This window comes from Myotis myotis, unplaced genomic scaffold (assembly GCF_014108235.1).
Source record: "Myotis myotis isolate mMyoMyo1 unplaced genomic scaffold, mMyoMyo1.p scaffold_m19_p_10, whole genome shotgun sequence".
Taxonomy (NCBI): Eukaryota; Metazoa; Chordata; class Mammalia; order Chiroptera; family Vespertilionidae; genus Myotis; species Myotis myotis.
Genome location: NW_023416314.1, coordinates 63,193,982 through 63,218,465, shown reverse-complemented (window position 1 = coordinate 63,218,465; position 24,484 = coordinate 63,193,982). Strand labels below are relative to the sequence as shown.

General features: G+C 38.6%; 1 pseudogene; it reads left to right on the top strand.

The window, feature by feature from the left end:
* Positions 1 to 1,181: 1,181 nt before the first annotated feature.
* On the top strand, positions 1,182 to 23,453 carry LOC118663621 (annotated as a pseudogene).
* Positions 23,454 to 24,484: the final 1,031 nt, after the last annotated feature.

The following is a 24,484-nucleotide window of genomic DNA, read 5'->3' as shown; positions in this document are numbered from 1 at the left end:
AGGGAATACTTAACCAAGAAAACACAACTGAATCTTGCTAAGCACCTTTTTTAGAATTTTAGCTTACCTTATTCCCATTCTCCATTCCCCAGCTTATCAATGGCCTTGAAAATAGTCTACATTCCTAGTACCAAATGCCATAGGAAGCAGAACAAATCTATCCTCAAAAAAGTTTGGCTATTTCTTTTACCTGTCTGGTGGTTTACTGGAGGATCTGCTCAAAGGACCCACCTTTGTCTCACCTAACTCAGAACTATCCCAGTGCTGGGATATCAAACCAAATCTAGGAATGCATTAAAAGGATTATACACCATGACCAAACAAGATTAATCCCACTAATGCAAAGGTGGCTGGATATATGAAAACCAGTCCATGTAATATACTGTATTAGGATAACGAAGGGGGGGAAACACACGATCATTTAAATTGATATTGATATGCAGAAAATGCATTTGTGAAAATCTAATAAGCCTTAAATGATAAAAATGTTCAACATACCAGGAATAGCAAGGGACTTTCTCAACCTGATAAATGATATGTATGGCAAACCACAACTAACATTATACTTAAAGGTGAGTGACTGAAAGTTTTCTTCCTAAGATCAGGAACAAGACAAGATGTCCACTCTCTTCACTTCTATTTAACATTTACTGGGAGTTCAATAATGCATTTACACAGAAAGTAAGAAGTAAAACTATCTTTAGTAGCATACGACATGATCTTATATAGAGAAAACCCTAAAGAATTCACACACACACACACACACACACACACACACACACACACACACAAGTTAATAAATAAATTCAAAAACTCTCCAGATGTGAGATCAATGCACAATAATCACTTGTATTGATATACACTGGTATTGAACAATCTAAAAACGACATTAAGAAAACAATTACATTTACATTAACAACCAAAAGGACAAAATACTTAGGAATAAATTTATTTAATAAAATTGGTGCAAGACTTGTACACTTAAAAAAGCAAAATTGTTGAAAGAAAGGAAGACTAGCATAAATTAAAACATTTACTGTGTTCAATGGATTGGAAAATTTAATATGGTTAGGATGCACTATTTCCAGATTGATCTACAGATTAAATGTAATCTCTATCAAAATCCCAACTGCTTTTTCTTGCAGAACTTGGCAAGAAAAATAATCCTAAAATTCATATGGATGGCAAGGGAGGCTGATTAACCAAAACAACATACCAAGTGAAGGACTCATACTTCCCAATTTTAAAACATACTACAAAGCTATCAAAATAGTGTAGTACTGCCATAAAGAAAGACATATAAGTCAATAGAACAGAATTGAGAGTTCAAAAATAAGTACAGGAGTCTATGGTCGTTTGATTTTAGATGAATGACAAGCTCATTTAATGAGGCAAAAAAATAGTGCTGAGAAAACTAGATATTCATATGCAAGAGAATTTATTTCAATTCATACTGCACCATTTGGATCAAAGACCTAAAAATGTAAGAGTTAAAAATATGAAATACCTAAAAGAAAACATAGGCATAAATCTTCATGACCTTGAATTAGACATAGGTTTCTTAAATATAACACCAAAAGCACAAGCAACAAAAGAAAAAAGACATATACTGGCCTTCATAAAAACAAAAAACTTGCCTGGCCCATTTGGCTCAGTGGATAGAGTGTTGGCCTGTGGACTCAAGGGTCCCAGGTTTGATTCTAGTCAAGGGCACATGCCTGGATTGCGGGCTTGATCCCCAGTAGTGTGCAGGAGGCAGCCAATCAATGATTCTCTCTCATCATTGATATTTCTATCTCTCACTTCCTCTCCTTTCTTCTCTGAAATCAATAAAAAATGTTAAAAAAAACCCAAAAAACTTTTCCCCAGCATTATTGAGATATAACTGATGAATACAATTATGTTTAAAATGTACAATATAATGATTTTATATAGGTTCACTTTGTGTAATGATTACCGCTATCAAGTAATGATATTTTAAGAACACTTAAGCTCTACTTTCTTAGCAAATTTCAAGTATATAATAGTTTTATTAATTACAATCACCATGCTGTACATTAGATCTAAAAGTGTATTCATCTTATAACTGAAAGTTGTAACTTTTGATGAACATCTATGCATTTCCCCTATCAATACAGCCCCTGGCAACCACCATTTTACATGGTTTCTATGAGTTTGACTTTTAAAAAAATGTGCTACATGTAAGTAATACAATATAACAGGGGTCCTCAAACTTTTTAAACAGGGGGCCAGTTCACTGTCCCTCAGACCGTTGGAGGGCCAGACTATAGTTTAAAAAAAAAACTATGAACAAATTCCTATGCACACTGCACATACCTTATTTTGAAGTAAAAAAACAAAAAGGGAACAAATACAATATTTGTATTTGCATGTGGTCGGCGGGCCGTAGTTTGAGGACCCCTGCCATATAGTATTTGTCTTTTTCTCTCTAGTTTATTTTATTTATCATAATGCACCTCCAGTTTCATCCATGTCACAAATGGCAAGATTTTCTTCTTTTTTATGGCAAGTTTGGGTCTACTCCATGTTCCTTTATTCTGCAATCCATACTAAAATATAGCAATTTTCTGGGAAGTAATATTCTCACAACAGAGGGGAATGAGTACGAAAATTGATAAAAACTTACAATATCTCATAAGGTTTTGGTTCAGACGTGGTATGTGTCATGTTCTCACATTGTATCAGTCAAAGCATGTTAGAAGGCCAAATCCACCCCTGGCCAGTTTTGCTCTGTGGTTAGAGCATCAGCCTACTGATCAAAGGGTCACAGGTTTGATTTCTAGTCAAGGGCAAGTACCTCGGTTGCAAGCTAATTGATCTCTCTCTCTCTCTCTCTCTCTCTCTCTCTCTCTCTCTCTCCACCCCCCCCCCCCCCGTCCCTCCCTCCCTTCCTTCCACTCTCCATAGAAATCAATGGTAAAAAATATCCTCCAGTGAGAATTATACCAGCACGGTAGAGAAATTATCCTTCCATGGAGTGGAAAGGGGACACTGCAAGTCACAAGGCAACATGTGAAGGTGTATAATTTCTAACAGGCAAAGGGGAAAGAATAATTAGGGACAGTAATTCAATTGACCATATCTACTTCCCTGAACCATCGCCTATCAATAAGCCCTTGGAGAAGGCCACTAGCCACAACCTCTGGAAATTTTATGAACTTAAGATGCAAAACACTGCCTTTTGTCCCAGGCTTTAAAACTCAGTCATTATTCTGGAACACTATGAAACCTCTCACTTTACGTACTTCCTCTTACATGAGTTCTAACAAAATAAAGGGGAATTTATTTTAAAGATGCAGTGTGTCTCATAGACAGGCCTAAAAAAGCAACTAGAGTCAGGGAAATGAAAACCACCAGAATTTTTAGGGAGTACTCTCCCCCCACCTCTTTACTCTGGGTGTTCCTCCACTCTTCTTTCCAAAAGGTGGAATGTGGCAATGCTATTACGTCTTGTTCAAGAGACAAGCCCAGATTGGGAATGTATTGTCTTAGTGCTAAATACAATGGGAAATATGATTGGTTCAGTTAATCAGATACCTATGCCTTCTCCAATCAACTATGACTAGATTGAGAGACATTCTTATGAAGATGGCAACCACACATGGCAACCAGGAAATCAAACATGGATGTCCCTGAGGATCTAGGGAAGCAAGTTAATTCCTAGATAAGGAGAAAATAATGGGAGTGGGGTACCTACATCAAAAATTCTCTACTCAATCTCATTTAATGACCATGATGGAAGCATAAAAATCGTGGAAGTAGCTCTTGGGTTTTGACAGGAAGTTAATAGCTATGTAGCAGAGGCTGTAATATTAAGTGCCTTATCTAAAAAATAATTAGTACTGCTTTTCTCTATATTTCTCTACAGAAAAGGAGTCCATTCATTCTTCATATTTTATGTATAATTTCCGAATTAAAATGCCAAGAATATACATCTTAAGAGAGGATGGCAGAGCAATGGGGGTAAGGAACTATGTATTAGTTGGGTTAATAAATGATGAGTGTTGCATCTTCCCAATATAAAAGGGAAGAGGCCACATCTACAAATGAGCTCTTAGGAAGGAAAGTTGATGAAAGTGTTCTGAGGGGATGCCAGTCAGGCTAGAGCAAACTGGACACAAATTATAAATCCACAAACCATAACTGAATAGTTCAGCATCATCACAACCTACCTAAGATTCTAGCAAATACACTCTGGGATTGCTTATGCATGGGAGATCCATTTTCTGCCTTTGTTTGTAAACAGTTTGAAACAAGCTTATAGATCATAAATGAGGTTGTCAGGCAGCGAATGGGCCCAAGACCAGGAGTGGTTGTAGACACAGAGGCTCTGTGGCCAATGGCCATTTGTAACATTGTGTTCTCAACAAGCTCTCCCATTATTTAGCTCAAGGAGATAATATTCAGCATCAGTGTTCTCCCTCTCACTTTTCCTCAACCTTAGAATGCTATCCCCTTTTGTATTAGCCACCACTATGTGTGGGACCTTGGCTCATATTTTTATCTAAACCAGAAAGATTAAAGCTTGTACTAGGAAAGTTCCCAACATTTCAAGTTTATGATTATCACCACTGCCAGAATGCAGGGCATACCTTAATGCAGTAAGGCCTCATATATAGCAAGGACAAGGGACTAGTGGTTTCTCTACCCCATCTCCTATTACCATGGTGTTTTAGGACTGGATTACTTGCTTTTTTAAAAAAATATATATTTTATTGATTTTTTACAGAGAGGAAGGGAGAGGGATAGAGAGTTAGAAACATCGATGAGAGAGAAGCATCAATCAGCTGCCTCCTGCACATCTCCTACTGGGGACGAGCCCACAACCAAGTTACATGCCCTTGACTGGAATCAAACCTGGGACCCTTCAGTCCCCAGGCTGACGCTCTATCCAGTGAGCCAAACCAGCCAGGGCACTTTTTATTTTCTTATCTGGCCTGGAGAGTGGTGATGTCAACGTGTGTAAAAAGGTATAGGCCTGTCCCTGGCCACCCACTGACCCAGTGTTTCTCAACCTTCTGGCCCTTTTCTTTTTTTTTTTTTTTAAATATATTTTATTGATTTTTTAAAGAGAGGAAGGGAGAGAGATAGAGAGTTAGAAACATCGATCAGCTGCCTCCTGCACATCTCCTACTGGGGATATGCCCGCAACCCAGGTACATGCCCTTGACCGGAATCGAACCTGGGACCTTTCAGTCCGCAGGCCGACGCTCCATCCACTGAGCCAAACCGGTTTCGGCATCCTTCTGGCCCTTTAAATACAGTTCCTCTTGTTGTGACCCAACCATAAAATTATTTTCGTTGCTACTTCATAACTGTAATGTTGCTACTGTTATGAATCATAATATAAATATCTGATGTGCAGGATGGTCTTAGGCGAACCCTGTGAAAGGGTCGTTCGACCGCCAAAGGGGTCGCGACCCACAGGTTGAGAACCACTGCATGACCTATCCAGTAAGATCTATCACCTAACAGAGGATGAAGGGTTTAAGGATCTTCTGTTAGTTTCTCCTACTAAAACCTTCCTGAGTCCTTCACTGAACTCAGAGTACGTTAGTGTATTCATGCCCTAAAAAGAAGCTGAAACTGAAGATCGGGCAAGTCCATCCAATCCCATCCCAAATTTTCATCTCCTATGTGCCAGATTGAGGCAGAAGTCACCAATAAATACATGGTTTTGTGCTGCTTCAAGGTCAGGATAATCTTCCAGGGAGAGGCGTAATTACCCAAAAGGCACTTCTTGACTTTCTGTGATGGTTAATTTTACGTCGACTTACCTGGGCCACGAGGTAAATTTGGTTACATTATTTTGGGTGTTTTTGGATGAGATTAGCATTTAAATCACTGAATCACAAGTAAGACAGATTGCCCTCCATAATGTGGAGGCCTGGCTAGAACAAAAGTCTGATCTCTGCCTGCTTCAGTGGTTGCTGGTACCCTTATCACTGGTGTGTTTATATGGCTCCTCTCCACCTGGAGAATGAAGCCCAGCTCCATGCGTAGCCTCTGAGAACACTTCACATGAGAGTTATAGAATGCCAGAGGTTATTGGAGAGCCTTCCTTGATGCTTTTTTTAACAAAACCTACGACTGTCGTCCAGACTGGATACAAAAGTCAGCACAGGGAGTGGGAATGGGCATAGAAAAGAGAACCAAAATCTAAGTGCCAGACGAGAGAGGGAGAGAAAAGGAAGGCAAGGTGAAAAAGTACCTAGTTTGCTTTGGTGGAGGAAATAAGAACTGAGTCACCAATTGGAGTTGGCCTCATAGAAACAACTGCAGGAAAGAGAGGGGTGTCCCGATCCCCAGATCCAGCAGCTCTCTTTTTAGTCATTTGTTCCCCTGAGCCAAACACTCAAATAGGCCTCTGCTTTTTCCTTAACTAGAACCAACTAGAAAATTAAATATGAATTATCTCTGAAGGTTACTGTGAAACAAAAACAAATACTCCCTGTTTAAATAAATGTGGAGACCCTGCCACCCTATTGCAGCCACCCTTTCATTATCCAACTTGGGTCCTCCCTGGCATGCAATTCTTGCATCACTGCTTCAGAAATACCATGGTAAACTGGACATCCCCGTGACCTTTCCATGATCTGTTATAGACTTGACTTGAGTGATAATGATGGTTTTCCCTTCTTACAGGCTGTGCAAATAATTATTGCCCTGATTCACTGTGCCCTGGGGGTTCTCTGGTTTCGTCTGTTTTTTGAAGAGAATATACTAGAAACTGGTTATGTCCCTGTACCTGTTACCCTCATTTACACATTTTCGACAGTGCCATTTGTGAGTAAACTGTGGTATTCTTGATTTCAATTCATTTATTTATTTTTTTCCTAATGTATTAAGTGGATTACTCAAGAGATCAAGCAAAGGCTGAAGACCCAATCTCTGACACTAAGGAACTCATTTTGCTGTGGAATCCACCTTTACAAAAGGAGGGGGTGAGAGGGTGAGAGTGTGTAAGAGATAGCTGTTATTGATCCCCATTTTACAAATGAGGAAACCAAGACTTAGGAAATGTTAGTAACTTTTACAGAGTGACTCAGCAACGAAGTGTCAGAATTTTAAAAAAACAGGCTAAAGTACTTCTGCTTCCATGACAGGATCTCGTTTTCCTGGACCAAAAGATTCTCAGTGTCCTTGAGATGAGTCATCTTTTGTTAGTGCTGTAGGCAGATTGAAGATATAAGATCTGGGGAAAACAATTACATTATTGACATACCAGAGACAACAATCCTTTCAACTGGTGATAACACTTAGGATATGTTGTTTGTGGAAGTCCTCCTGTCACCCTGCAGATCACATACTTTCTGAAACTGTTTTCTATTGATAAATTTCTTTTTCTACAAACGTATGGGGGGAAAGGTTTTGCAAGTGAGAGTCTCCCCACTAGCCACTAGGAATTACTTTCTAATAATTTAGGCCATGAGCTTAACAAATGATAATCAAAACAAGTGAAGTACCTATAGCGTGTTTCTCATAAAATCACTGTGAAATCCCTAAGTCCAATCACCAAAGGTTTCATTAAGGACTGGAGACTTTAACCTTTTTCATCTCCATGACAAAGAAATGGTGACTCCATTTCTTAGAGAGCCTACTAGTGGTTGCCAGAGAACTGAAATCATTAAAACCATTTTCTTCAGAGAATTCACTGATCCTTCAGATCTCAAGAACGCCACTGGCACTAGGAAAAGTACTTGTTTGGGGGACCATCAACAGGAATGGGTGTTTACAAATGCCTGTTTCTATCCACAGTTCATCAACTCGGGATCTACCAGCGTGGAAGCACAGAGGCACCCTACACGAGGTTTGGTATGGTGGACTGTTTGGAGCAATGCCAAAGATAAAAAGATTACTACACACAAACTGAGCAGAAGAAATTATTGCTTCTTAGCTCACTTTTTTTTGGGGGGGAGGGGTGGGGAGGAACTTTTCTAAATGTTGTGGTTGGTTAAAAAAATCATTTAATTTTTATAAGGATGCACTCCAGTGTATTCTTTGTAAATGGGTATTGAGGACGCAGTGTGAGGAATAGATTTTATAAAGTGTCAGATGTGAAGGTTTTGATGGAATAAGTCATTTCAAGCTATCTAAAGGGGTATATATAACTACACAAAAACCTGACCTGGAGTCAAAGCAATGGAAAGGGAATTAGGTAGGGTAAGCGTAGAATATCAGTGTTTAGCTGGGGAAGGGGATAATTCAAAATAATATTTGAAAAGAGAATTGTCTTCAGCACCCAGGTCTAGAGAATATCATTAAAATACAAGTCATATATCATTAAAATACATCCAACAAAGGACAGTCACTTTCTCTTTTAGAACTTCTCCCCTTATGGTTAGGATCACAGCTTTGGGTGTAGATTGCCTGGATTCAAATTCTGACTCCCCAACCTCTGGCTGTGTGAACATGGGCAAATTACTTTACTCCGTGCTTCACTCTTCTCATCTAAAAAAAAAAAAAAAAAAATGTGGTCAATAATAGTATGTACCTCAAGGGTTGTTGGATTAAATGAGTAAACAAGCACAAAGAATCCTCCCTGGCTCACAGTGAGTTCTGCTTAGCAAAACCTACTGAGAGAAACAAGGTACTTTCAGGAACTGGTAAAAGAAGAAACTGGAGAAATTTATTTTAATAATTCAGCAAAAGGTCCACCTTTTTATTTTTTCAAAAGGATGGGATCAAAGAGACACAAAAAGCTATTTCACTCAGCAGCAGCTTGCTGGCTATAATTAAGGGCATTCAGTTTATATATCTTTCTTTTTTTTTTCACTTCTACCATCACCTATGCAGCCACATTGACATCATTTTCTATTCTAGTCCTTTTCCTAAGCTTGTTTCTCCAACATATTTACAAACATAGGGTATATGTAACCCAGCTGCTACCTGGTGTTGCTTTTCCCCCAGAGATATAAATACAGTTGACCTTTAAGGTCATGAAGCCCCATTGTGATTTTGCCAATTTCTGGAACCAACAGTCTCATAGTTTGGTTTCCGTATTTGCACATACTGTCCCAATTTCCCTTCACAACTTCCAAGAAAACAGGTGTGAATAAGCTTGGCCCCTTTTCAAAAAGTGTTTGGTCTTATACTTGAGGAATGGTAGGAGAAGATGACAACTAATTTCCAAGTTCTGGCCGTGATCTTGCTCCACTTGTAATTCTCTCCACAAACTCCAACATCACTCTATTTTCTGCCCTCCTTTTCCCTTTTCTCATACCACCTCAAGAAGGAAAAATAAAGTCCTCTTCTTGTTTCACACAGAGCAATTCTATTTTCTTCTCTAGAAACACTTGACATCTTTCCTCACAGAAACACAGAGACTCATCTGTACCAAGGATGCTTGTCCAGAACATTTCCAAACCAATGTGGCTCAAGTCCACAAAATGAAAGCAATTATAATTATTTACCAAGTCATGAAAAATGCTTAAGAAAAATCATTCTAGTGGCAGCATAATATTCTGTTATACTTAGGTACCCTATTGTATCTGCTGTATCCAATGTACCTAAATTCCAGTAATTTCATTTAAAAAGTATTTTTTGAGTTTGAGGCATGTTCTGGGCACATAGGATACGTCAGTGAGCAAACAAAGATTTATTGCCGCTGTGGAGCATATATTCTAATAGGGGTATTAAGACAAGTAAAGATGATAATAAGGAAATGAAAGTGTGTCAGAAGATGATAGCTTCCATGGGGAAAAAAAGAAAAGAAAAGGGGGCTGCCATTTGTGGGCTATGTGTTGAACTAAAATTATCCAAATCAGTCTTTTTTTTTTTAATTCTTTATTGCTGAAAGTATTACATATGTCTCTTTTTCCCCCCATTCCACTGCCCGCCCACTCCAACCTCCAGCACAGGCCCTCACCCCCCTACTGTCTGTGTCCATTGGTTATGCTTATATGCATACATACAAGTCCTTTTGTTGATCTCTTAACCCCTCCTCCCTCCCTCCCCTAGCCTCCCTAAAGTTTGATGGTCTGTCTTATTGAACAAAGCTTGAGGGAGAAAGATAGCTCTGCAGATATCAGAGGGAACAGCATTCCAAGTAAAGGAATCAGCCATTTAAAAAGCCCTAAAGTGAGAACATGTCTGGCATGTTCTGGCAGGGAGGTCAGTGTGTCCATAGTAGAGTAGCTCAGGGAACAATAGTAGGACATGAAGTCCATGTGCTATGGGGACCAGATCATGTGTGGGCTTTTAGACCAGCTTTTGCTCTAAGGGAAGTAGGAGAATATTTTGAGGAGTGACATGATGAAGTGTGCATTTTAATAGGACCATTCTGACTGAAATTCTCTGATAATTGTAAGGGGGGCAAGGTTAAAAGCAGGGAGGCCAGTTACAGGGCCATTATAGTTAGGTAGGTAAAAGATGATGGTTTGGACCAGGGTAGATGCAGTGGAGGGAGTGATAAATGCTTGGTTTATGGATGTATTTGAAAGTAGTGCCAACAGGGCTTCTTAATGGGTGCAGGTTGTGAAAAAAAGAGGAGTCAGGGATTAAAATAAAGCGTTTGTTTTGAGCAACTGGAAGGACTGAATTGAGAATCTTAGACATGAAGGTGATATTTAAAGCAATGAGATTTGTCAATATCTTCAATGGAGGGGAAATAGGAAAGAAGAAAAGAGAAACAAAAATGAGGGCATACTAACATGCAGAATAGGAAGAAGAGGAGAAAATTATTTTAGTTGAAAAGTTTTTTGGCTTAACATTGTGTTGAGAGTACAGTGTCATTTATATTTTATGAATGTGTCTGTTTTCAAATTGAAGCAGAAAATAAATGTAAGGTGTATGGGATTTTTACACTAAATTAAAAAAAAAAAAACTTAACAATAATAAACATTAGTTGCCCCCTTATTTGGGTCAAAATATTTGAGTTCACCAGGTTTTATTTCCTGAAAACATACCTATTTATTTTCATGTTATACTGGGGAAATCTTTTGCCACCTAGGTAAAAATTTACTACCTTAATTCTGTTTATTTAAGTGTTCGATTCATTAATTTTTAGCATATTCACAGATATGTGCAAATATCACCATAGTTAATTTTAGAATATTTTCAGTAACTCAGGAAGCAACCCTGTACCATTTAGCTATCACACTTCATACTATAACTTCCCATTCTTCCCAGCTCAAGAAAACCACTAATCTATTTTCTATCACCAGAGATTTGCCCTTTCTGGACATTTCATAGAAAAGGAATTATATAATATGTAATTTTTCATAAATGGCTTCTTTTATTTAGCATAATTTTTTCAAGGTCCATCCATATTGTAACATATATCAGTACTCCATCCTTTCTATGGCTAAATAATATTCCATTGTACAGCTATACTGCATTTTGCTTATCCATTCATCAGCTGATGGATATTTGGGTTGATTCCAACTTTGGCTATTATAAATAACTAGTGGCCAAGTGCATGAAATTCATGCAAGGGGCGGGGGGCTTCTCTCAGCTCAGCCTGCACCCTCTCCAATCGGAGACCCCTTGGAGGATCGGGCCTAAACCGGCAGTCAGACATCCCTCTCACAATCTGGACCGCTAGCTCCTAACCACTCACCTGCCTGCCTGATCACCCCTAACTGCCTCTGCCTGCCTGATGGCTCCTAACTGCTCTCCCCTGCCAGCCTAATCTCGCCCCCAACTGCTCTCCCCTGCTGGCCTGATCTCCCCCCAACTGCCTCTGCTTCTCTGATCACCCCTAACTGCCCTCAAATGCCTTCCCCTGCTGGCCTAGTTGCCCCCAACTGCCCTCCCCTGCCGGCCTGATCTTGCCCAGTCTCTGTCTCTTTTTGTTTTTCTCAGCAGTCCTCTAGGCCTCCCTGCCTCCCTGTCTCCCTCTTCCTCTTTCCCAGCTGGGAGGGGGCGGGGCCAGTGGGGGCCAGTCCACCCTCTGCCTGCCCTTCCTTCCATCCAGGCCTCTTCAGGTCCAGTCTGTTTTGTTTACTCATTCTGAGAAAGACTCCGAGAGTGAGCTGGGAGGGAGGAAAAGAAAGGGAGAAAAGGCTGTGAGCTGGTGAGCACTGTGTGTGTCTATGCATGTGTGCAGTTGTGAGTGAGTGTGAGTGCCAGCCCCACCTTCCCTGTCCCCGTCTCTGCTACCACAAGTCCTCACCCACCTGAGCCTGCTGCGCATACAGCCTGGGCATTAGGTCGAGTCTCTGGTCATTGTGGATGTGACAGACCCAGGGTTTTTATATGTTAGGATGCTGCTATAAATATTTGTATACAATTTTTATTTGAATATGTTTTCAATTACTTGGGATATATAACTAGAGTTGAATTGCTGGGGAATGTGGTGACTGTTTAATTGTTAGAGAAAATGACAGACTATTTTTCCAAAGTGACTACAACATTTTATATTCCCACCAGCACTTATATGAGGTTTCCTATTTCTCCATATCCTCACAACATTTGTTATCATCTGAGCTTTGACTTTAGCCATCCTAGGAGGTTTAAAGTGGCATTTTATTGTGGTATGGGTGTGCATATCGCTGATGGCTAGTGATATGCAAGTACCTTTTAATATGCTTATTAGCCATTTCTATATCTTCTTTGGAGAAATGTTGATTCAAGTGCTTTGCCTACTTTTAATGGTTATTTGTTTTTTTATTATTCAGTTTTAAGAGTTTTTACATATTCTAGATACAAGTCTCTCAGATATATGATTTGCAAACATTTTTCTATTCTGTGTATTATATTGTCACTTTCTTTTTTAATTTAATTTTTTTCTTTATTGATTAAGGTATTACATATGTGTCTTTATTGCCCCATTGCTCCCCTCCCCCAATCCTGCCCTCACTCTCACCCCCTGTTGTCTGCATCCATTGCTTATGCTTATATGCATGTATACAAGTCCTTTGGTTGATCTCTCCCTCTTACCTCCACCCTCCCCTACCTTCTATGTGAGGTTTGATCCATGCTTCTCTGTCTCTGGATCTGTTTTGGTTCATCAGTTTATGTTGTTCATTGTATTCCATAAATGAGTGAGATCATATGATATTTATCTTTCTCTGACTGGCTTATTTCACTTAGCATAATGCTCTCCAGTTCCATCCATGCTGTTGCAAATGGTAAGAATTCCTTCTTTTTTACCTCAGCGTAGTATTCCATTGTGTAGATGTACCACAGTTTTTTAATCCACTGCTCTGCTGATGGGCACTTAGACTGATTCGAAATCTTAGCTATGGTGAATTGTGTTGCTATGAACATAGTGGTGCATATATCCTTTCTGATTGGTGTTTCTAGTTTCTTGGCATATATTCCTAGAAGTGGGATCACTGGGTCAAATGGGAGTTCTATTTTTAGTTTTTTGAGGAAACTCCATACTGTTTTCCACAATGGCTGTACCAGTCTGCATTCCCACCAGCAGTGCACAAGGGTTCCTTTTTCTCCGCGTCCTCGCCAGCACTTATCCTTTGTTGATTTGTTGATGATAGCCATTCTGACAGGTGTGAGATGGTACCGCATTGTCGTTTTGATGTGCATCTCTCGGATGATTAGTCACTTTGCACATGTTTTCATATGTCTCTTGGCCTTCCTTATATCTTCTTTCACAAAGTATCTATTTAGGTCCCTTGTCCCCTCTCTTAGCTGCACTCACTGGGATATAGCCTCAGCAACAGGTAGCTGGGAGCAAGATTAGAAATGCTAATTAGACAACCTTCCTCTCCAGGGAAGATAGCACTCTAAGCAGGATCAGAGGGGAAAGGGAGCCTTGTGTTCTTGGCTGCACCAACCTGACCGGCCTTGTTGAATTGACAGGGGGCTGGAGGGTCTACTAGTACATCTTGTTTCAGATACCTCAGACTCCCAACAGATTTTACTGAGTTTTGGTACATTACTTGAATAAATGTTTCTTCATTTCCTGTATACTCTTATGACTGTTTCCAGATATTTTAAATAATTGGGAATTTTTTTTTTTTTTTTTTTTTTGTAATTTGTACAAGTTTGGCTGGGGAGTTGGTCTACAGAGTGCTTATACTCTCATGCTGGAAGGAAAAACTTTCAAAAGTAATAATGTTGTATACAGGATGTCCCAGAAAAAATGTACACATACTCTGAATGATTATAAAGTCAGTGTTTATTAACATACAGTTCATTTTCAAAATTTAAAAGAATCTACAGAAATGAATAATTTTTTTTTTTTTTTTTTTTTTTTTTTTTGTCAATGCTTGTTTTCTAACTGATGACTGCTCTGGTCCACTCACTGCTGATGATTCAAAGCAAACATCAAGGAATCACAAACATCAAGAATCATTTTGTTTGATATTTGTGTGCCCTCAGTTCATCAACTGTTGCTGGTTTTGTACCATAAACTTTATCTTTTATGTATCCCCATAAAAAAAGTCTAATGGCACATTCGGATACATTTTCTTTGTTCAAAGCTTAGTCTGACTTCACCCATTATTTCACCCATTATTTCAAATCAGTTAAACTTGAAAAGAAGTGAAAATTATATAAGTTATCAGCTGTTAGTTAAAATGTGTATAGATTTTTGGGGACACCCTATATTAATTCTTGTTAGGATTTGGGGAAATGTAAATATCTTTATGATCCTGGTTCAAAAGCCTCTCTCACCTCATAAATGGACCTAGGGTAAGTGTGCAGAGGCATTTTATCAGTGTGCATGTTCTGTAACCTACCACAACCTCGCTTTGTATTGAGGAAGAGTCTTTCTAGCTGATGCTCCCAACAGCATAGATCTACATATTCATAAAGATAAAACTGAAATCCTTAGCACAGCATTCTAGATTCTTTATAATTTATCCCCTACCCACTTCTCTAGCCACATTCAATCCAACTCTCCTTCAGTGCTTCACATTTCAGCCCCACCAAATACCAGATATTTTCCTGAAGATGTGCTTTCCCGTGCTTCTGAGATCTTGTATACACTGTTCTCTCTTGAATAGTATACTTTGTCCATTTTGTCCATCATTATGAACTAAATCTGGATGTGTCAAGGATCTATTGGGAAGATGCTAGGCTCATAGTATCTACAAAAGGCGAAGGCCCAGGCTTAGGAAGTAAATAGGATTTGAGGAAATTCCAGCGAGCCAGAAACAGAAAGCAAAGAAGTACAATAGCTATAAGGAGAATATGGCCAGATTGTTACCATCACTAAACATCATAGCTTCCCTCTACCACCCAAGGCTCCCATTGCATAGCATCACAGCTGCCTCTGTTAGGACTAAATTTCACCTTGTTTAAGGTACTTGCTCAAGGTTCACAATCCTTAGAAGGAGAATTGACCTCTTTTACTGACCATGGCCTAGCCCTGGCTCTTAGTGATTCAAGAGAGGAAGGACTTCCCTCCTCTGTATTTATAGTAGAAGCTTGATAAACTTCTGTTATAAAAACTAGACCAGTGACAAGCAAAAATTAACATGTCCACATAAGTCCTTTCCTTTGGTTGACCACTATCAAATCATATCCTTCTTCCCACTACAAAAAAAAAAAATCTTTAAAATGTAACTATCCCCCACACATACATACAAAATACATGCTGCCTCTTCTCAAAGGGGCACAGCCTCCGTGTGCAACTTATGCAAGGCCCTCAGTACTCAGTGAGTACTCAGTGCCATTCAAGACTTTGGATGCTGTTTTCTGGGCAGTTGGAAATTATGGAAAAGTATTAATTAGTAAAGCGACATTACTGGAGTAAGAATGACACAAATCTTAGACTTGAAGCTTATCCATATAATATTTATTAAGTGCTATTAAATTAAATTTGTTATTTTTTCTCACATATTAGATTGCAGGATTCTGAGTAGGATGCTGAGCTTAATTCCTTGCACAATGTTTAGCATGTTGTAGGCACTGTATAATTATTTGTTAAATAAATACTTTATTTTCTAAAATATATTTTTATTTATTTCAGAGAGGAGGGAGAAGGAGAGGGAGACAGAAACACCAATGATGAGAGAGAATCATTGATTGACTGCCTCTTGCATGCCCCACAATGGGGATTGCGCCTACAACCCGGGCAGGTACCCTGATCAATGGTACCTGGTTCATATTTTGAGCTCAACCACTGAGCCATGCCAGCCCGGCAAATAAATAAACAAATACTTTATGTGAAAAAATGTTTTTATCCCATTGGGTGCTAGAGTTCAGGCAACATCCTGATATCAACCACAGTAAGTGTTAGGTGGCTCAGGAGGTGGTGCAGAGAATAAGGAGAACCAAGCTGGTCAGAGAATAGGAAAGGAGAAAGTTTTATTCTGCGTCCCAGGGCGAGACCCACCAGCCCAAAGGTGGGGCCAGTAAATTCCCGCCAACAGGGAGGGGGGCACTCTGTTTTATACTGCGGTTGAGTGAGGGGAGGGACATGAGCTGATTAAGCTCCCGCTGCAGGGGGTTGACAGGGTATTCAGGAAGGAGTCAGTATCTGTGTGGGGGTTGTTGTGGATACCAGGGAGGAGCTGGTATCTGTGTCTGGCAAGCTGATCTGTTAGAAATTCCAGGGAGGGTCCATTATCTCCTCACACATCTGCATGTATCTGATCCTGGGCTCTCTCCAACCTAACAGTAAGATTCTAGAAAATCAAATAAAAAATTTCAACTTGAATGTTCTATTCAACACAACAGACTGATTGCTTCACCAAAACTGTTTATGCTGCCCTGGCTGGTGTTGCTTAGTGGTTAGTGTCAGCCTGAACACCAAAGGGTCACAGGTTCGATTCCCCATCAAGGGCATGTACCTGGGTTGCAGGTTCCATCCCCCAGCCTCAGTTGGGGTGCAGGTATATGCCGTAGGCAACCAATCGATGTTTTTCTCTCACTTTGATGTTTCTCTCCCTCCCTCCCTTCCTCTCTTTTACTCTACCTAAAAATCAATGGAAAAATATCCTCAGGTGAGAATTAAAAAAAGAAAAAAAGTTTATGTTGCTTATGATTCGTTTTTTTTCTTTTTATGTCAATTACAGTTCGTTGCTGCCATTATTATGAACATCATAAGTTTCTGCTTTGCTGCAATTGGCACGGTTATATTAACTATTGCATGTTTAACTTACCAGTCAACAAGTAATGACTATGTTTGGTCACATGTAAGTACCAAGTTTAATAATAACTGGATCAAAAAATTTTAGATATAAATGAAAAAACTATGGTGAATGATGTATGTTGTAGTGAGCAAGATATGGAAAAGGCAACCAAACTTATAAACCATCTTTGGCATAGAAATATAAGAAGAAACTGAATTTCCTCCAAATATTTGCCATGGGGATATTTAAACTCAGTTTGCTTATCCCAAAAAGATATATTGATGTCCTACCCCATGGTGCCTCAAAAGGTGTCATTATTTAGGACTTGGATCTTTGAAGATGTAATTAGTTAAAATTAGGTCATATTGGGTAGGGTAGGCCATTAATCCTGTATAACTGGTGTTCCTATAAGAAGAGGGAAATTTGGACACAGACACAGAAGGAAGATTGCCATGTACACATAGAGGCAGAGATTGGAGTTCTTGCTTCTACAAGCCATAACTACCAGAAGTTGAAAGAGGCAAGGAAGACTTCTCCTCTAAAGGTTTTTGACTTTTACCCTCTAGAACTTTGATACAATAAATTTCAGTTGTGTTAAGTCACCCAGTTGTGACATTTTATTACAGCAGCCTTAGAATAGTATAGGAGGCCAATAACTAGCCATCCACTCTTCTCCCATGTTCAGAACTAACTGAGATAAAATACAAGAATCAAGCAGATGTAGATAAAACTATCTGCTTTATTGTTGATTATTATAGTTGGAGAACAAGTCTTAAATCTTTGGCCAAATGAGCTTGCTGGTACCTCCCCTCATGAATTAATCTCATCCACCTAGTTACAGATAGACCATCGGCCTCCCTATGCTAGGACCAGACAGTTATCAGATGTTAAGGAGAACTTGAGGTCATAAATACAAACCATTCTGGAAAAAAAGAGAACCCACAGGAATGGGTTCCTTCTCTCAAAATCACCAATTAGAAAAATCCCTGCTTCTCATCTGAGGATCTGTAAGTGAAGAGCTTTGGGAAGCACCAAAGCCATTCTTTTCTAAGAGAACAGAAACTCCTACTTTGGGCCATCGTAGAAATGTGCAAAGAGAGAGAGAATGGTTCCATCCATTACGTATAATAATGTTTATAACGCATAAGTTAAAAGAAAATAGAACCTGCAATCATCCTCTGATCAGCGAAAGAGAGAACAGAAAAACAAAACAAAAATAATGAACACTCAGTTCCATATCCTGAAGACTTCCAATAGCCCATGGTATAATAGGTTATTTCGGTACTTTTCAGTCTTGTCATGTGTAACATAGGAATAAAAGTATCCAATTTGTAGGGCGTTGCTAGAATTAAAGTGCTTAACATAATACGTGGTATATATGGAAATATTCAATAAATGTGGTTCTTGTATAATTTTTAAATGGTTAATTAATATGAGGAATATTTCTTTCCTTTTTGATTCAGATGGCTGGTAGTATGCTTTTACAATTTTTACTCTTCAGCGCCATCTCAGAAATGATCATTGCAGGCTTACTTATCAACTGGATTGTGAAAGCATTGCACCATACAGAATATTGTGACGAGAGTGAGTAATTTTGCTTCTGGTTTTAAGATCAGGATAAAACAGTTTCTGTTAAGAACCTTCTCGGAGGGACTAGAGTTTAGCTAGAATTGGGGAACAGAAGTATTACTTCTAAACTAAAATAACCTGAAAATGTATGGAAATGTTTTTTGCTTGATACTGTGTAAAACTGAAGTCAAAAAACCTAGGCAAAACTACAAGAAAGAATTATGTCTTTTAAACTTACATTTCCCAAGAGATTAATAGAGGAAATGTATAGACCAGTGATGGCGAACCTTTTGAGCTCGGCGTGCCAGCATTTTGAAAAACCCTAACTTAACTCTGGTGCTGTGTCACATATAGAAATTTTTTGATATTTGCAACCATAGTAAAACAAAGACTTATATTTTTGATATTTATTTTATATATTTAAATGCCATTTAACAGAGAAAAATCAACCAAAAAAATGAGTTCCCACGTCACCTTTGACATGTGTGTCATAGGTTCGCCATCACTGGTATAGACTGAGGAGTTTCACAGGTCATACCCGTAATATGGGGACAATGAATGCTAATTCAAATTTAGTTATGGAATGTTGGTTTCCAAAGTTTGAGATCTTCAGATGCCGTCAGAAAATAAAAGTTTTGGAGGGCCGTTAGGAGAGTACTCCTGGAATAGAAGAATAGAATCTCTAAAAATCCATTCCCTCATAAAGTAAATGAGGACACTGGCAAAAGTTGTCAAAATCAACTTTTTCAGGACTCTGGAAATTAATCAAAGGCTTGCAACAATCCAATGAGCACTTGAGAAAAAAGAATGGCTGATTCTTGATAAGAACAGTGAGCTTTTTTGTGTTGTAATTTTCTCCACTCCCATTCCCCTTTTCCCTTTAAATCAGTGGTTCTCAACCTTCCTAATGCCGCAACCCTTTAATACAGTTCCTCATGTTGTGGTGACCCCCAATTTCATTGTTACAAATTGAACATAATTAAAGCATAGTGATCAATCACAAAAACAATATGTAATTATATATGTGTTTTCCGATGGTCTTAGGCGACTCTTGTGAAAGGGTCGTTCGACCCCCAAAGGGGTCGCGACCCACAGGTTGAGAACCGCTGCTTTAAATGCATCAACAGTACCTGTGAAAAATACCAACCTAACAATCTCAAGAGGATTGGAAAGGGGATGAAATTGGAGTTGTGCCCCCACACCCCCTCCACTAAAAAAACAAACAAACAACAACAAAAAACTTATTCCAAGAGAATTGGTATTGATTTGTCTGGTAGTTCCCTGGAAATTCTTACTGGCAAGGCTCTTCTTAATTTGACCTCACTCAGAGCTCAGTTATTGTGAACAACTTTTCCCCTGGATGTCCGTAGGGAACTTTGAAACTATGACAATACCTAGAAATAAAAAGGTGATGTGCATATGCAAAGATGTTTGCATGCCCAATAAAAACCTGAGAATGCCCTCATCTGCCAATTCTGGCTGACCTGAGGCTATCTGGAAGCAGGGAGTGATGGCTAAGGCAGAGGTGTAAACTGTCTCCCAGAGCTTTAAAGATTTACCACACACACACAACTTCTCAGCAAAGACTGGGAAGCTTATTGGTTCAAAGCAGTTAAGGAAATTTATGTCCAATTATATAATGACAACCAAGCTAACACAGTAGAGACATCAATGCCCACACATGACAAACGTGAGGATTTTATACAATTAGTTCAGGAAAGCCACTAAACTGTATGACAAAAACAACAACAAAAAACAATCCCTGGGAGGATCTGATTTTCAACAGTGCCACATTATATTCTTTTAAATATGTTTAAATATGTAGTTTTTAACAAAAGAAATTATGAGATATGCAAAGAAACAGAAAATGATGGCCTAAACACAGGGGAAAAGCAACCAATACAATTTGTATCTGAGGAAGTCTAGATGTTGGACTTACTAAGAAAAAGTGATTTTAAATCAACTATTATAAGAGTGCTAAAAGAACTAAAAAAAAAAACCCATGTTTTTCAACATGGTTTTGTTCATCAGAAACTAGGGGACATTATTGAGAGAAATTTTTAAAGAAGATTTAAACAAATGGAAAAACATCCCATGTTTATGGATCAGAAGACTTCATGTCTGGTTGATAATATGCCCCAAAGTAACCTAAAATTCAGGACAAGCTCAACCAAATCTCGGCTGATGTTTTTATAAGCTTATCCTAGTATTTACACAAAAATGGAAAGGACACAAAATAGCCAAATTGGTCTTTAAAAAATAAAATGACTGTCATCCACGATTTGGAAAGGTCAAAATCTGGAACACTGACAACACCAAAAACTGGAGAGGATACAGAACAACAGGCACTCTCATTCACTGCTGGTGGGAACGAAAATGGTACAACCACGTTGGAAGACAATTTGATGGGTTTCTTACAGAACTAACCATACTCTTAACATACAATCTTGCAATTGTGCTCCTTGGTATTTATGCAAAAGAAATGAAAAATTATGTTTACACAAAACCCTGCACATGGATGTTTATAGCAGTTCATTCATAACTGCCAAAAACTTGGAAGCAACAAGATGTCCTTCAGTAGGTGAATGGATAAACAAATTGTGCTCCATCCAGACAATAGACTATTATTCAGTGCTAAAAATAAATCAGCTATCAGGCCATAAAAAGACAAGGAGGAACCTTAAATGCATATTACTAAGTGAAATAAACCAGTTGGAAAAGGACATACAGTATGATTCCGGTTACGTGATATCTGGTAAAGACAAAACTATGGAGATTTTTACTTTTTCTGGAATAAAACAATCAGTGGTTTCCCAGAGGATGGAGATATGAAGAGCCAGAGAACAGAAAAATTTTATGGCACTGAAAATACTCTTCGTGATACTATAATAATGAATATATGTCATTATACATTTGTCCAAACCCATAAAATGTACACCACCAAGAATGAACCCTAAGACTTTAGAGGATTATGATTATAATGGCTGATAATCTTATCTCTTTACCTATACAGTTTGTTTAAAGTATTTTAAAATTATTAATTGCCCCCCCCCCAAAAGGGTGAATATTGGTAAGTCAACTAAAACTAGGCCTGGAGCCAGAAGAATAGTATGTTTGGTGGAATTCCTATAGAATAGTATGTGGAGGAGGGTGATGGAAAATGAAGCTGGAGAAGCAAATTGAGGCCAAATCATACTGAGGCTCAATCACCTTACTAAAGAATTTGTAATTTAGTCTGGAAATGCCAGGAGTGCTGTTGAAGTGTTTTTTACAGCAATGTTGCTTGATCAGACTTTATGGTTATGTAGTTGTTTCCATTAGAATATTTTCTGCAGCAAATTACATAATCAAAATATGCCATCTCTTATAACAGCAAGTCTATAAGCAGGGGGTACTTCTGGCTCAACTGATTCAGAAGGTCACTGATGTTATAAATTCTTTCTGTTTTCCCCTGCTATTTTCAGCTTTATAAAGCTGTCTTACCTGGAGATCATAAAATGGCTAGGACAGCATACATCCTGGTTCACATCCAGCAGGAGAAACTAGCTTCTCTTTCTCAGAAGCCAAAAGAAAGCCTCTCTTTACCTCCCATTGGCCCAGTTGCCTCACACTAGCCCATCTCTGAACTGAATAATGGCAAAGGGGATAGGACTGCCATGAGGATTTAGATAAATGTGGAGTAGAGTAGTTTTGAAAGAGTCAATCATAGTGTCCCCAAGATTCAGCAAAATAGAGATAGAATTGGAGAAAAATAAGGCTAGAGATAGGGATAATTAGGTGTTTGCCCCAACAGGCCACATGACAGCCTAGTGCTGAGTACCTAAAACTTGAACAACAAAAAATAAAGAGAAGAGGATACATTTGAAAGATATTTAGGAAGTTTATTGATGTTTTATATATCAGTTTCACATTCAATGTTGCTAGATAACATAGGTCTTAGTTTCATTAAAATTAGTTTCATAAACTGCATCTCCTTTATTTCTAATCCCTATATTGCTATACATACACAATAACTATTGAGCTTAGGTTTAAATACTGATCTGTATTTCACTTAATTATAAAATTCTTCAAAATGTCTATGCACATTCAGGTTTGTGTGTGTGTGTGTGTGTGTGTGTGTGTGTGTGTGTGTGTGTGTCTGTCTGTCTGTGCTAACGCTCAGCTATGAACTTAAAAACAAAACACGAAAAGAAAAAACACAAGAGTTTTACTCAGGAAAAGAAAATGACACTGTTTCCATTAGCATGCCTTCTGCAATGACGCCCCAAAATCTTAAATGTGAGCCAGGTAGCTCTCCACTCCAATGGTTGTTCAGATATTTCTCCTTCTGACCTAGAACATGAAGTTAGAGAACCCAAGAGGAATTTTGGACTCACGAGAGTCCAGCAAAATGTAAAGTCATTTTATGTAGAGCAATATTTTAATTTAATATGGTTATTTTAATCTATCAAAACCGCTGCTTTCTGATGGGCTATAGATTTGATGGGCCTTTGACTCCCCCAGGACAGAGTAGGTGCGATCTTTTCATTATGGTTTCAACTGGTCACATTCTAAGTTTACATGTTTGTTTAATTGTTTGTTTGCTGCTGTTACTTTATCTTGTTTTGATTCAAAAGCTCAGGTCAAGGCTCTTATTTTCGAGTATAATAATGATCAATTTTCTATCACTTACCTCACTCCAGGTTTCTCACTGTCCGAATGCCACACCTCCACCACTTCATAATTTACAAAGAACCAGTGTGACTCCATTCAAGAACAAAAGATTAATTGTGAATTAGTGAAGAATTGTAATTTTTTTCAAGCTACCTCATGAGAAATGCATTCTAATGAAGTCCTTTCTGGTACTCCTTTTTCCTACTTCTTCAATAAAGAGTGCAATTTGACCACACATTGACTCTTTTATTTCAAAGCTATTCTGAGTTGACATGGATAAATATAGTCAGTTGGAGGAACACAGGACAATCACGTTGAATGCCCACTTTATTTCAAGTGAGAGGAGATTGGCCTGAGTGAAGGGGGTCCATCTGAAAGAAGGAAATACCCTGACTTTGGAAGCAGGCATAATGCCAATGTAGCAATAGCAAGATTATTGCTCTCCCTGTGCTTTTATTTCACCTACAAAACAGAAGTAATAGTCCTTAGCCCACAGAGTGGATGCAAGGATTAAATGACAATATTACATTTAAAGGACTTAGAACAGCACTTAGCTTATGGTAACCCCTTAATAAGTTATTATTATTTATCCCTTATTAACTCTGATCATTATATCTGTAGCATGATGCTATAGGAGGCCTGATGCACTGTTTCCTATTTTCTAAGAATTGCTGACGAGAGTCCACCTTTGAAAGCAGAAGATATGCCCAATATTCTAAGTTCAAAAAAAATCACTTGAGAGCTTTCTGCGGAGTGCTGTTATGGGTAGAACTGGGTCCCCTAAAAACGATATTTTAGAGTCCTATTCCCCAGTACCTCAGAATATGACCTTATTTGGACATGGAGTCTTTATAGAGGTAAAATTAGATCAACAGGTGGGCCTTATTCTAATGTGACTGGTGTCCTAATAAAGGGGAAATTTAGATACAGAGAGGGACATATACAGTGGGAAGATGGAGTAGAGACATGTAGGAAAAACATCACATGAAGATGGAGGACTGGAGTGATACAACTACTAGCCAAGAAATGCCAAAAATTGCGGGCAACTTTACAGAAGCTAGGAAGACAAAAGGAAGGCTTTTTCTCCTATAGATTTTAGAGGGAGCATGACCTCACCAGTATCTTCATTTAGGACTTCCAGCCTCTAGTACAGTGAGACATTGGTGTCTTTATAGGAATTGCATCAAATTTATAGATTGCTTTGGGTAGTATGGACATTTTAATGATGTTAATTCTTTCAATCCATGAACACGATA